This window comes from Oryctolagus cuniculus, chromosome 12, assembly GCF_051225735.1.
Source record: "Oryctolagus cuniculus isolate XC-2025 breed Fujian yellow rabbit chromosome 12, ASM5122573v1, whole genome shotgun sequence".
Taxonomy (NCBI): Eukaryota; Metazoa; Chordata; class Mammalia; order Lagomorpha; family Leporidae; genus Oryctolagus; species Oryctolagus cuniculus.
Genome location: NC_142878.1, coordinates 43,003,166 through 43,018,746, shown reverse-complemented (window position 1 = coordinate 43,018,746; position 15,581 = coordinate 43,003,166). Strand labels below are relative to the sequence as shown.

Sequence of the window (15,581 nt, the reverse complement as noted above, 5' to 3'; positions counted from 1 at the left end):
GATGCAGGATGCAGGCATCCCCGTTGGTGGCTTAACGGGGATGTACCTTAGCACCCACCCCTGTGCTGCTGTGTTTTGATCAGTATGGTGGTTTCTTGTGTGATGATGCCTAAGTGACTGTGCCTTGCATATGGATAACTCTTGACCGTGTGCAGAGCTCTTCCTTACGCATTTTGGAGCCTCACTGCCATCCTGTGAAGAAGGTAGGTCATCCTCCCTTTGCAGACACAGGAACAGAGAGGTTTGGTGAGCTTACGTGACTTTTCCCGAGCTAAGATAGATATACAGATACATACAAAGGTAGACAGACCACCAACTGACTAACCTTTGCACTTGGGATGCTGAGACACAAATCCCTGTTTTTTTCTGCTTCTTGGTCTGGATTTCTCCATGTTGCCTCCATGTAACAGGTTAGTAGTAGTATCTTACTCACTAGGAAACCAGAAGGGAAGGGGGCGACAAAAGACCCAGGAGCCATCCAGATCGCATGGAGAGTATTAGTGTAACCCCCTTGGGTGGCTTGGAGCTGCACCTCCAGTCTTCTTACATCCTATCATTGCTGAACACTATTCTGGGACTATTCTGGGATTATAGTGCACATGGACAGAACAACCTGGCGGAAGAAAATGCAGGTTCATAAAGGTAGAAATATATGATAATAAGAACATTAATAATGATTAACAAACATCAGGTGTTTATGTATCCAGACTTCCTTAAAAAAAAAAACAACTTCATAATAGCTACATTTGATGGAGGGGAGACTGAAGCTGAGAGAGACAGGGCAGACTGCTCTAGAGCCCATTCTTTGAACTGAACTCCCTCACCCCTTCCTTAAGGAAGCAGTCACTCCTCAGTCACTGTAGTGCTGAGGAGAAGAAATACTGATGGCGCTAGCATTTGTCAGGGAAGAGTTCATGAAATGCTAAACCTTAGCTGGAGCTTTGAAGGATGTGCAGGAGATTCTGGTAGACAGGGAGAGGAGAAATGGCGTGCACAGACTAAAATTCAGAGGTGGGAACGGGAGCGACATGGCTGCGGCCACAGAGAGCCCTCCTGACCAGAGGTCTCGATCGGAGGGCAGTGAAAGTGTCCGTGCCTGTAACAGACGTGGTGGCTGCCAGGTCCTGAAGGCCACAGCATGACCATTAGATTTTACACAACGGACATCTGTAGCAACGTAATATATCACACTCCTTGATCTGTCATTTTGTGCTGGGCTTGGCACTAAGTATCTAACATGCCTTATTCTACTTCTATTCTAGACGGTAGGCATTTTTTTTTCCATATGCAGACACTAAGGTAGAACACAACTTGGAAACTTGCTGAAGTCCTCTCAGCTGGTAGATGTGGTCAGGATGCGAATGCAGAGCCGGCACACCCAGGCCAGGCCATGTCCTCCCATAGCCTCTCTGGAAGAATCAGTAGCCAGCAACAGGAAGGATATTCTCGGCAGTGTGGTGGGGACCAAGGTGATGATGGCAGCCAGTCTCAGGGACTGTTCTGATGTGAACCAGGCAAGGGGGTGATGTCAGGGAAGTAAACAAGATCCAGAAAACCATTTTCAGCCTTTGGCTCATTATTAAAGTCTGGCGTAGCCCACAGCTGTCGATGCCATTCTAGGCCTATGTCTTTTCTTGTAAAGGGATGTTTTAACCAGATCAAGGCTACAATACTGACTTCAGTGGTGGCATGCCTTGACTCCATAATTCTGCCCAAATGAAGCCAGGTGGTGAGCATCTGGGGCTTGCAACGAGCGCTCTTCTGACCCAGAGGTCTTGATCAGAGGGCAGTAAAGTTTTCCATGCCTTTAATACACCTGGTTGCTGCAAGATCCTGAAGGCCACAACAAGGCAATTATAGAGTTCTTTTTTTTTAAAAGATTTATTTATTTATTTGAAAGTCAGAGTTACACAGAGTGAGGAGAGGCAGAGAGAGAGAGAGGTCCTCCATCCTCTGGTTCACTCCCCAGTTGGCCGCAATGGCTGGAGATGCACCGATCAGAAGCCAGGAGCTGCTTCCGGGTCTCCCATGTGGGTGCAGGGGCACAAGGACTTGGGTCATCTTCTACTGCTTTCCCAGGCCACAGCAGAGAGCTGAATCGGAAGTGCAGCTGCCAGGTCTGGAACCAGAGCCCATATGGGATGCCGGCATCCCAGGCCAGGGCGTTAACCCGCTGTGCCACAGCTCCGGCCCCAATTATAGAGTTCTAATCAAAGGTATCATTTTGGTGGGTAGCTGGTTTTAGGTGAAAGTGGAGCAGATCATCTTTTTGAAATGTTGAATATATGGTAAAGCTCTTAAGAGGAAGTTTCTTATAGGAATTTGGAAGTAATTTACCGGAGCTGGGGGTGTGAGGAGGAAGCCGACGAGAGACTAAATCCTTCCTGCAGCCCAGTCTCCTTTCGTGACTTTAGGTGATGGCAGCTGCCAACCTGCAGATGAATTGACCTTGGATGTCAAAGCGTAACTTCTCCCCCCCACCCCCACCATAAACCATTCCAGATAACCTGTTCCACCTGCAAAATATGGGAGACAGTGTGACTTAGAATCTTCCTTGTGGTAGGCATATGCTGTGTACTTTCCACAGCAGCTAGGAGTTTATTTAAAACCCTGCAACAGCTGACCTTGCAGACAGAGGTCCTACACGGACCGGTCCCCTGGTTTCTTCCTTCACCTCATTTCCAATTGTTCTTCCCTGTACCCGCTTCGCTCTGTTCCCACTGGCCTCTTTGCTGTTCCTAGAACATGCTGGGCTTGTTCTTGCCTTTAGGATCTTTGTCACTCTTCTCTACCTACATATTATCCGTCAGATGCCCTAATTCCTAAGTCCAAGTATGATGTCAGAGCTGAGTTGGTTTTCTCCTCGAGGTGTATGAAATGCAGAGGTAGACAAGAATCACACTGCAGATAAGATCCATCTATAAAGCCCACAAGCCATGGCATGGCTTCTTCATCATGACCGGAGTAGAAATGAACTGCTTGGCAAATAGTCACTTGTCCAAGGTGGGAAATGAGTGATGCCCGACTGACAGCCGTGGGAATCCCACAGAGGCTGGAAGGATGCAGGGGGCTGCCATGTCAGTGAAGCATTTCAGGGAATCTGTCCTGTGGGAGTTTGGTCAAGGTCGACCTGCTCTCATTAACTTCTTACAAGTTGTTCTGAAAAGTGTCACCCACTGAGTGTGACTCTGGTTCTCAGTAGATGGATGCATGGCATTGCTGAGCTTGTTTCTCTACAGCCTCAGAAATTAAGGGTCTGCAGGGTCCCAGGATGCCATCTCAGCTATCGTTCAGTGACTCGGCTGCTGGTATATTTTGTCCTGGACACTTCTGTAACCCAATTTTAAAAACTTCCTTGGTGCCACTGAGAATGTACTTGCACATGAGTTATTTTGGATTCAGTGCAGCCCATGCTTAGCCAAGGCTTGGTCTTTGAAACTAGACCGTGTACAATTTCAGTTGTTTATTCCCCGTTGCATGGTAGCAGCTCAAAGGCAGCCACTACAGATGAAGGTGAGAAGTGGTAGTGCCAGTGTGATGTGAATGCAGAAAAGGTTTTTCCTTGGATTAACTTGACACAGATTTTAGCATTTCTTCTTTCAGAGGTCAAATGATTGCAGACAACACCTGCTCTATACTGCAACCTTCATTTTTATTGCTTCACTGGCACCTCCCTCATGGTGGCGGTCGTTAAAGAAACACCATATTATCCTGAGTTTTTTTTTTTTTAAGACTTATTTACAGAGAGACAAAGAAATAGAAAGGTCTTTAAACAGCCAGGGTGGGCCCAGGTCAAAGTCAGGAACCAGCAGGAACCAGGTACTCCATCAGGGTCTCCCCACGTGGGTGGCAGGGCTCCAAATACTTAAGCCATTCTCCACTGCTTTCCCAGGCACATTTGCAGGGAGCTGGATGGGAAGGGGAGAAGGCAGGACTCAAATATGCACTCTAAGTTTGGGAAGCTGGTGTTGCAGTTGGTGGCTTAACCTGCAGCACAATGCCAGCCCCATATTTTCATTGCTTTTCCTTTTGTTTCCTTTCTTTATTGTGGTAAAAGACACATGACATAAAATTTACTGTTTTAATCATTTTGAGCATACATTTCAGTAGTTACATATATTTGCAATGTTGTAAAACAGATTTCTAGAATTTTTCATTTTGCTAATCTGAAATTCCGTACCCAATAAAAAACAACCACAGTTCTACTTTTCTGTCTCTAGGATTTTAAGTACCTCATGTAAGGGGAATCATACAGTGTCTTTCTTTTTATAACTGGGTTTGCTCACCTAGTATAATGTCCTCAAGTTTCATCCATGTTATAACATGTGAAAGAATTTCCTTCCTTTTTAAGGCTGAATGATATTCCATTGTATGTATAAATCTCATTTGGTTCATCCATTCATCTGTTGATGGGCTTGTGGGTTGCCTCTACTGCTTGCCTGTTGTGAATAGTACTATTATGAAAAAGGGAGTGCAGATATATTTTTTATTAAGATTTTATTTATTTGAGAGATAGAGTTATAGACAGTGAGAAGGAAAGACAGAGAGAAAGGTCTTCCATCTGTCAGTTCACTCCCCAAATGGCTGCAATGGCTGGAACTGCACCAATCTGAAGCCAGGAGCTTCTTCCAGGTCTTTTTCACAGGTGCAGGAGCCCAAGTGTCTGGGCCATCTTCCACTACTTTACCAGGCCATAGCAGTTAGCTGGATGAGAAGAGGAACAGCTGGGACTAGAACTGGAGTCCCTATGGGATGCCAGCACCGCAGGCAGAGAATTAACCTACTGAGCCACAGCACTGGCCCCCAGATGTCTTTTGAGATCTGGTTTTTCAATTTATTTGGGTATAGACCTGGAAGAGGGATTGCTGGGTTGTATGATAGTCCTAGTTTTAATGTTTTGAGGAATCTCTGTTCTGTTTCTCCCCAAGAGTGCACAGTTTAGGCCGGCACTGCGGCTCACTAGGCTAATCCTCCACCTGCGGCGCCGGCACACCAGGTTCTAGTCCCTGTCAGGGCGCCGGATTCTGTCCCAGATGCCCCTCTTCCTGTCCAGCTCCCTGCTGTGGCCCGGGAGTGCAGTGGAGGATGGCCCAAGTGCTTGGGCCCTGCACCCCATGGGAGACCAGGAGAAGCACCTGGCTCCTGGCTTCGGATCAGCATGGTGCTCATTTGTCAGTTTTTGCTTTTGTTGCCTGTGCTTTTGGTGCCATGTTAGGAAATCATTGTGAAGTCCAGTATCGTATTGGGGGCTGTCTTTTAAACCAATCACAGGTTAGAATAAGATTTATGACAAGGAAAGGGGAACATAGAGTTAGAAAGAGTAGAGCAAAAATAAGAGTGACTTTGAATCCCCAGTGTTTGCATAGCAAAGGCAAAAATAAAATACCTAATGGATGTATTTCCTACTTCTCGAAAGAGAAGTAGGAAACCTGGATCTTGTGTGACATCCCCCAAGTTTTTTATGTTGGGTATGAACAATCTTTAAGCAGATCAAATAATACACATCTCCGTGTTAGTCTTGGCCTTCAAGTCAGGCCTTTACAGTCTTTGTAAAGACAGGAAACCACTTAAAATTATTGGCTCAGGGAGCTGGTAGTTGAAGGTTAATCTTGCTGTGACGTGCTGGGTACAGCTCTCGGTGCCATGTCCCTCAACTGGGGCTGCACATCATGACTGCTGAGGGCACTTTAAAGAATTGCAACCTCTGGCTCTGCACCAGACCCACTGAATCAGAATCTCTGAGATTTTTTTTTAACTTTTATTTAGTAAATATAAATTTCCAAAGTACAGTTTATGGATTACAATGGCTTTTTCCCCCTCATAACTTCCCTCCTACCTGTGTAGGACCCCAAAAGCGGTGTCCTCTTGTGACGACCCCAGAAACACAGACTCCGGACCAGACGATGCAATAGAACAGGAGGTAATTTATTTCATTTGTACAAATGGGCCCTCTACTGCTGCAAGCAGCAAGCAAGCGAGAGGAGCCCCGAACAATCATTTTACACAGTTTTTAAAGGGCAAAACCACAAAATTAACATACTATAGGGTGGCGTAAGTTTATTGGGTAACTACAAGGGGAGGAGGTCGTCGAGGAGGAGGAGAGAACAGAAACGGGGGCTACGTGCCCTACGTGTCTTAGCTTGGATATGGGGAGGGGGTCCTTGAAGAGCAGAAAGGGGTGGCTACGTGCCCTACGTGTCTCGCAGTTTCTTTGTTAAGCTTGAACAAGCACAGGGGAGGGGGCTTAGGTGCATACCAGGATGTTCTGTCGCCCTTATCTCTGGGTAGTAGCCCTTATCTCTGGGTAGTAGCCCTTATCTCTGGCTAGTAGCTATCTGCTTTCTCTGTGAACTTAGTTTACTCCCCATTTCCCAGGACTGTTTTATTAAGGCCATTTTATGGCGGCTCTCGGCTGCTCCTTTCATTCCCCCATTTTCTCTTTGAACTAATTTTAATCCTAAAATTGTGTGCCCGTTAATGAGGGGTTTCAATATGGTCACTGGTGGACAGGGCTTGATACTGTTGCGTGAGGACTAATGCCAATGATCAGCAAGCCAGGCCTTAGCATGTGGGCCCATGGCCAGCCATGGGTCCCCACATCTCCTCCTTTTTTTTTTTTTTTTAAATTGAGAATGGCCTCTGTCTTAGGTTGCCCTCAGTCATCTCTGTCCTTACCCGTCATCGGTAACTCTGGCAGCTTGGCCTAGAGCCCTGTCTTAGGTTGGTACAGGATGCTGAGCGTCTTACCCGTCTTTGAGTACCATTCCAGCCCAACATTAGGTGAGAGATGAAACATACAGCCAAATATCAATTATTTTGATTACAAAGGAGGCTTGGTACGAAGTTTTAAATGATGAATCTCAGTCCATTCATACTATAGGGAAGTCAGCATAAAATGCAGAACACACGGAAGACATCCCATACAAAGTGGGAAAAGCAGTAGCAGTCCAGCCAACATTAATAACCAATGAATCCATTGAAACCCTTCAAATGAATAGTGGGTTAGTAATAAACATATGTTGCATTTTACTCTTAAGTTTATCAATAACAGACTCTATATATGGCACATTGTTAGTAATGTTAAAATAACATCCCCCAGGTACAGATTTACAACTTATATGATTTTTTTTTTTTTTAACAGCAAGTAATTGTTAGCTGCATGGCTTAAAAGCACTCCTGAGTGAACTTGATCCAATTCTTTGGCTATATTGGATAGCACAGTAGCAGTAAGATTGATTGCTTTGGTCACCAAACATGTAAGCCTTCATAGTCCACGATTATTTCCAAAAGCCAGTCCAGGAACACTTACTACTGATGCAGCCATGGCAAGGGCAGTGTCCTCTCCTATTAGGATGATTGTTATAGTAGTCTTCAGGTAAAGCACACCACTGACGTACTCTATCCGCTGCTGTAAATACAGATGTTAGCATCAGGGCCACACGGCCCAGGGAGCAATTGCAGAAAGGCATGTTGGTTACATGGAAAAACCCATCCCTTAGGAGCCCTTGTCCCATACCAGTACTGGATCAGGTCCATTCCATTGATTGGTGATAGGATCCCTCCATTTCACCATTGCTCTTTTTACAGCTGTTTTTAAGCAGTTAGAATTCAACAGAGACATCAAGAGAACATAATAGATTACTTTAACTCATTGCTTTAACAGAGGATCAGATTTTGATTTTATGTCAAAGAAAATAACCAAAGATTTCTTCTTCCCATAACATTTTGCGACTTTCTCACACCTTCTGTAACTTGCTCAAACCTTTCTCTTCTCCCACCCTCTTTTTTTTATTCCAGTATAAACCAGCCATTAAGATAAACAATTTTTACAAATCATATCCTTTTAAAAGTATCTCTTTCTTTTAACTTTCCTTATCAAGAACACGCTTTTATGTTTGTGACCTTTTACATCAAAATGATGGTATCTGGGACTGTAGCAGTCAATGGGAGAGTAACTTTGTTTAATTCCCTGTAATCCACAGTCATTTTTCAGGTTTCATCTGATTTCTTAACATGCCAAATTAGATAATTCCTTTTAGTGATTATGGGAATCATCACTCAGCACTAAGATAATTTTTTTACTGTTTTAGATTTTTTTTTTTTTATGTCCACCTGGAATTTTGTATTGTTTACACTGAATAACCTTAGTTGGCCCTGGCAGCAGTACAGGAGCTTGATATAATTTTTTTACCACTACCTAGCAGTTTGACTCTAAAGGGCAGTATTTTTTTTTTAATTTATATTTATTCTGTACTTATTTTTTAATTGCTTATACATGCATCAGTATGCAGATAACAAAATCCATTCTCACCTCCCCAAAGCCTATAGTTCATCCCCCTTTTCCACCGGCACTGATAGCAAAACCTCAATAACTTGTGGAGGCTGTGCACTCTGTAACTTGCCATCCCAATTCTCACTCGATTCTGAGCAGAGAGCCCATTCCTTCACCAAAGAGGCGATCTGAAGGTCTTTCCAGCCAGGAACATCACAGGTTACACATGCAACTTCAGTTTTTCTTTTAAAGAAAGGCATTGCTTTGCATACTTGCGGATCCTGCCAACTATGCCAATTTGTGACAGTAAATTACTTTTTAGCTGTCTGCTGTGCACAGACTTAGTTACTTTTAATCTGCAAGAAATACGCTGCAAGCCTTGTAGTGCACACTAAAATTATTTAGAGGAAAGATGGTAAAGGAGCATAGATTAACAGAATGTTGCAATAAACATGGCTCCATTGCTTTAATGATACTATAGCAAGATGGTCCACTGACCCCTGTAGGGAGGGCCTGAGGCTGGCCCCGCTTCCAGTTTCCTGAACTCTGTTTTTTAATGAATTACCTTCTTTATCAGTTTTGGAGTGACATTATTGGCCCAATGCCTTTCCCTTTAGCACTGGAAGCAAATCCCAGGAAGAGCCTTATTTTGATTTTTGACTTCTGGACAATTTTTGTACATGTCCCTGTTGCCCACATTTATAGCACCCTCATTTATCAGGCATAGCCCTCCTTGATGATTTTTGTAATGACATACCAAGCAGAGCGTCAGGTCCTGAATGTCCTGTTATTAATCCATTTTGTTAATTTCTCATTAAAGGGACTGTCACAGAACACCTCAATCACAGTAGCCAATTGATCATGTTCACGTTGTACTTAAGTTTTGTAGAATTTACAGTACTGTGGGCATCACTAGGCAATCTTCACACAGCTCCGGAGAAGGATCCATACTGAGAATTAAACATTATTAGTAATCATCACGGGCACATTTAACATTCAGCTTGACTGCATGTTCCCCCCGAAATGAAACAGCAGCAGCAGAGGCTTGCTCTGGCTCCCCCTTAAAGCCCCCAAGGACAAGGGTGGCTCATTGCCAAGATTTTAGGCAAGCAGTGCGTCCCATCTCGGGTCTTGGCCAGAGAGCCGAGACATGAAGCATGCCCACCTGTTTATCAGAAAACATTCCTTTATCCTCCTCCCTGGGAACTGGCCAGGCTCCCAAGGAGCAGGAGAAGGTCATTCGGCAGCAAAGTTTCTTGGTTACCAGAGCCAAATCTAGGTACAAGCCTCTCCATTCCAAAAATTTGTCCTTACATTTGGCCCTAGAGTTGCATTGAGAAGTAGACATAATTAACACATCATAAGAATACAATACACATTTTTCATACAAGTATACATCTAGCAATCAAACACAACAATAAAAACAGATGGGGGAGACAGTAAGAGATAAAGGACAACAAAAACAGTGACACACAGAACACAAATCACAAGCCGCGCGGCAACAGACCGAGACAAAACCGAAACTATCAGAAGGGAGCGGCAGTCTAGCCAGGCTCTCCCCTGGAAGAAAGGAAATTCCCTCTTTCCCTCCTTCCCAGACCACCACTGGAGCGTTCTCCAGGGTTGAACCAGGGGTCTCAGGACACGTCTGAAATCACAAGCCGCGCAGCAACAGACCGAGACAAAACCAAAACCAGAATTTCAGAAGGGAGCGGCCGTTTGGCCAGGCTCTCCCTTTGAAGAAGGGAAACACTCTCTTTCCCTCCTTCCCAGACCACCACTGGAGCGTCCTCCAGGGTTGGACCAGGGGCCTCACGACACGTCTGTCTCCCCTTTGGTCCAGTCAGTACTGAGCCTGTACAGGCGCCCCAGGACGGATTCCACGTCGTCCTGGCAGACAAGGACAAACAGTACAAACCACAGTTACAATAATACACAAGTAAGCAAACTTACCTCCGTCTGGCCGATGGAGTGTGGGAGTCTGGGGTCCCCCAAATCCCGGACGAGCCCCCAGATGTAGGACCCCAAAAGCGGTGTCCTCTTGTGACGACCCCAGAAACACAGACTCCGGACCAGACGATGCAATAGAACAGGAGGTAATTTATTTCATTTGTACAAATGGGCCCTCTACTGCTGCAAGCAGCAAGCAAGCGAGAGGAGCCCCGAACAATCATTTTACACAGTTTTTAAAGGGCAAAACCACAAAATTAACATACTATAGGGTGGCGTAAGTTTATTGGGTAACTACAAGGGGAGGAGGTCGTCGAGGAGGAGGAGAGAACAGAAACGGGGGCTACGTGCCCTACGTGTCTTAGCTTGGATATGGGGAGGGGGTCCTTGAAGAGCAGAAAGGGGTGGCTACGTGCCCTACGTGTCTCGCAGTTTCTTTGTTAAGCTTGAACAAGCACAGGGGAGGGGGCTTAGGTGCATACCAGGATGTTCTGTCGCCCTTATCTCTGGGTAGTAGCCCTTATCTCTGGGTAGTAGCCCTTATCTCTGGCTAGTAGCTATCTGCTTTCTCTGTGAACTTAGTTTACTCCCCATTTCCCAGGACTGTTTTATTAAGGCCATTTTATGGCGGCTCTCGGCTGCTCCTTTCACCTGCAACCCTCCCCTCTCCCTCTCCCTCTCCCTTTCCATTCACATCAAGATTCATTTTCAATTATCTTTATATACAGAAGATCAATTTAGTATGTATTAAGTTAAGATTTCATCAGTTTCCATCAACACAGAACATAAAATGTAAAATGCTGTTTCAGTTCTAGTTATAGCGTTAATTCACATTGAACAACACATTAAGGACAGAGATCCTATGTGAAGAGTAAGTACACAGTGACTCCTGTTGTTGACTTAACAAATTGACACTCTTGTTTATGGTGTCAGTAATCTCCCTAGGCTCTAGTCATGAGTTGCCAAGGCTATGGAAGCCTCTTGAGTTCGCCGACTTCCATCTTATTTAGACAAGGCCCTAATCAAAGTGGAAGTTCTCTCCTCCCTTCAGAGAAAGGTACCTCCTTCTTTGATGGCCCGTTCTTTCTACTGGGATCTCACTCGCAGAGATCTTTCATTTAGGTGTTTTGTTTTGTTTTGTTTTGTTTTTTTTCCAGAGTGTCTTGGCTTTCCATGCCTAAAATTCTCTCATGGGCTCTTCAGCCAGATCTGAATGCCTTAAGGGCTGATTTTGAGGCCAGAGTGCTGTTTAGGACATTTGCCGTTCTATGAGTCTGCTGTGTATCCCACTTCCCATGTTGGATCGTTCTCTCCCTTTTTTATTCTATCAGTTAGTATTAGCAGACACTATTCTTGTTTATGTGATCCCTTTGACTCTTAGTCCTATCATTATGATCAATTGTGAACTGAAATTGATCACTTGGACTAGTGAGATGGCATTGGTACATGCCACCTTGATGGGATTGTATTGGAATCCCCTGGCACATTTCTGACTCCACCATTTGGGGCAAGTCTGATTGAGCATGTCCCAAAGGGGATTTTTAAACACTCTTCAGACCATTGCAGTGTGTGATCAAGGTTGGAAATGAGTTGTCTTGGGCTAATTTTGAAGGGCACTGCAATAGCCTGGATGTGTGTTGAAGGACCTGAAATGTGGTTTTGGAAGCACATTGAAGAGAGACATAGGTGCGAGATGTTATAAAGGACAAATTGATATAGTTTTGTGATTGCTTCAAAGTAAAAGAGCAGAAAAGCAAGGAAACTTCAAAAATTGAGATTTCAAGCTGGAATTTGGGGGGTGTGGTATAAGGAATTTGACACATTGTTCCAAGGTACTTGTGAAATTAAGATTCACAGGGGGTGAATGGGGGAAAAGTAAACTGTAAACATTATTTTGTATGCAAACACAATGACTGAAATCCACCTTAAGAATTGTAAATCAAGCATTTTTAAAGATAATGCTATACAATTCTTTTTAAGGGTAGTAAAAATCTTTTAAGTACGTTTGCTGCAATGCCAGGGAAAAACCTGCAAGGTAACATTGCTCATGGGTTTGTTGAGCATGTCAAGGTCATTTCACAAGGATAGTGGAGAGGAACCAGGGGGATCCAGGGCAAATTCCTTGCTGGTAAACAGGCTAGGAACATTTGAGTCCTCACTAGGTCTTGAGGCTTTATCTGTGATGATTTAGCACCACCTTGAGGTAGTATCTCATCACTGCAGCTTTTCAGTTTCTTTCTTTCTTTCTTTCTTTTTCTTTCTTTCTTTCTTTCTTTCTTTCTTTCTTTCTTTCTTTCTTTCTTTCTTTCTTTCTTTCTTTCTTTCTTTCTTTCTTTCTTTCTTTCTTTCTTTCTTTCTTTCTTTTTTTTTTTGCCTCTGAAACACAAGAAAGATATCTGCTCCTTTGCAGTTTTAAACATGAAACCAAAAATAGTTCTTTATGATTTTCCTTGGGTTGCAATGAATGGGAACCAGCAATATCTTGTTGTATCAAGAGGATGATAGTGTCTAACCACATTTTTTTTTTCATATTGTTTTTATTTGAAAGGCAGACAGAGACAGAAAGAGATCTTTGATCTGCTGGTTCACTCCACAGATACCCACCACAGCCAGGGCTGGGCAAGGTGAAGCCAGGAGCTGAGGACCCCATCCAGGTCTCCCATGTAGGCGGCAGGGACCCAAGCACTTTAACCATAATCTGCTGCCTCTCAGCTTGCATATTAGTAAGGAAGCTGGATCAGAAATGGAAGAACCAGACTTGAACCTGATAAGGGACATGGGAGTCCGAAGCAACAACTTAACAGCCTGACCAAACAGCTGTCCCTACCCATTTAAACCACATTTTAGGGCAAATATTTCTACCCTGATGAAACCAAAAGAAGAATAAGCTTAGTTTTATGGTTTTTTTATTCAGCTAAAATAATTCCTAGGCTATTAATGAAGTGTTCTTTTATTCTTAAGCCTAAAGTAACTTTGTATTGCTTGTTGAATGCTTTGAAAACATAACAATTAGAAAATTTAAAGATGGGGCCAACACTGTGGCTCAGCGGGTTAAAGCCCTGGCCTGAAGTGCCGGCATCCCATATGGGCGCTGCTTCTAGTCCCAGCTGCTCCTTTTCCAATTCAGCTCTCTGCTGTGGCCTGGGATAGCAGTGGAAGATGGCCCAAGTCCTTGGCCCCCTGCACCCACTTGGGAGACCAGGAGGAAGCTCTTGGCTCCTGGCTTCAGATTGGTGCAGCTCTGACCGTTGCAGCCATCTGGGGAGTGAACCAGCGGATAGAAGACCTCTCTCTCTGTCTCTACCTCTCTGTGTAACTCTGTCTTTCAAATAAATAAAATAAATCTTAAAAAAAGAAAAAGAAAAAAGAAAAGAAAACTTTGATGTTTATTGCCTACTTGTAGCATGTCAAACAAAGCCCTTAATTCTCAAGGCCGAAAACTCTTCTTGATGCACACATTATTATATTGTATTCCCATTTCACCAGTGAAGAGAGAGACATTGAGAAGTTAGTTGTTAGCTCAAAGGTCTAGGACTTCAAGGCAGAAAATCCTTTCAAGTTGTGAACTGGGCTCAGTATATAACCGCACTTTTAAACTATGAAACCTTAAATAAATCCTTTAGAGTTTACATGCAAATCTTAAAAATGAGATATTAATTATGTTTATTATGTCATCACACAGACCAGTGCATGAAATTACAAGGAGCAAAGGCTGCCTGTGTATCAGAAAGCCTACATAAATGTTACTTGTATAACTCTCCTGAGTCTTCCTATGAATCCAAGGAATTAGTATCAACCATACTAGAAAGACATAGAATAGAAACCTCAGTTCTGCCCCTAAGTAGCATTGTGGCCTTGGAAACCTAACCTCTCAAGTCTGAGTTTTGAGAAACAAGCATAAATAAAGAAATTGAATGATTTACAAATACCCCTTAGTTCTTAAATTTTATGAGACTGACGACGAGGAGTAACTGAGAGAAGCAGGCACTTCTGTAAAATATTCTCTGGAGTATATCACTTCAACATGGCTGCCTTTGTGTTCTGTGGGATTCTGGGTGAATTCCCCTTAGAAGATCCTAATGGTAAGTGAATGTGAAGCCAGGACATTAACGAGCTTGGAGATATGGAACTATTCCTGCTGCAATGCTGCGTTCCTAGCACTGTTACATGACAAGAACCAGACACCCTAGAGGAATTTGGGGCCTGGCTAGAATTTATAAGATGCCAAGATACCAGGCTCAGTGGTTACAGTAAACAAGTGAATAACCCAGTTAGAATTAGATACGGATTAGTCTGAATTTTATGGCAAACAAAGTCAGCTAAATGAGACAGATTGGAAACATACTGTCTTGGCAGAGCTGCTTTTGTAATGTCTTAAATTTACCTATCAACACTGCTGCTTGTGCTCCATTTGGACAGGATGGGGAGAATCATGCCAAGAATGTGAGTGCCATGTCAAAGTCACTGATGATGTCAGACTGTGTCTAAGAAGGGTCGTGTTTTTATCTTGAAATAGCTAAAGATGATTGGCCAGGATTTTTTCCCAGTGAACCTGCAAGAAAAAGCAAACTTACAGGAAAGGCACTGCCTATAAGCTCAGGCCCATTCTTTAGGTGGATAAGACTGAATTCATTACCTATTAGGAAGCCGGTGACTGTGACATTGGCCTTCACGGTTTATCTAGGAATAAAGGAGGTTAATATTATTTCTTTTGTAATACTTTCAGAAAAGCCAGACCATAGAGGGGGTGCTTTGAGATATGTAGATTTGTGTGGAGAGTATTCAGCACCGCCCACTTCAGAGAATCATGGCAGTGGTGGAGAAAGCTAAATGTCACAGTTGGCAATTTTGTAATCCCCATCTTCTTCCCGCATGAGCCCCAAAATAAAGCTGGCAAGTTAAATTAACAAAAGTATTTTTACTTTCAATTCCTTTTTCTCTATAGCATAGAGAAGACTATTTGTTTTTCCAAGGTAAAGTTTCACTAAAGCCATCCTCCTTATCCTATCCTCATCACATCTCAAATTATATATTGTTAAATACGTGCCATTGTATTTAAGAAACTACTGACCAGGGTCTTCTTAGTGAAAAATCATATTATGCCGACTTCTGTGTCTAGACACATTTTTATGTAGGGTGGATGTAGCTGGAAAGAACTCCAAGAATAGCCTTGCTCAAGGCACTGGGAAGGTGAATCTTCCGAAAAGTAGTAGATGGAAGGAGCTCTGTGGCAAAGGAACAATTCCATTAGACATGAAGAGATTTCCAAAGTGATGCATATTCGTGGAGGAGGTTCTCTCTGTGATGTTGTTTGGCTGGGATGTGGAGCCACGTTGCGTAAACCAAGTCCCAGCTTTGT

At 43.6% G+C, this 15,581-nt stretch overlaps 1 protein-coding gene across 15 annotated transcripts in view; it reads left to right on the top strand.

Moving 5' to 3' along the window:
• Positions 1-15,581, top strand: part of AKAP6 (A-kinase anchoring protein 6) — a 633,025-nt gene that overhangs the window by 348,155 nt on the left and 269,289 nt on the right. The gene's annotated exons all lie outside the window — the stretch shown is intronic.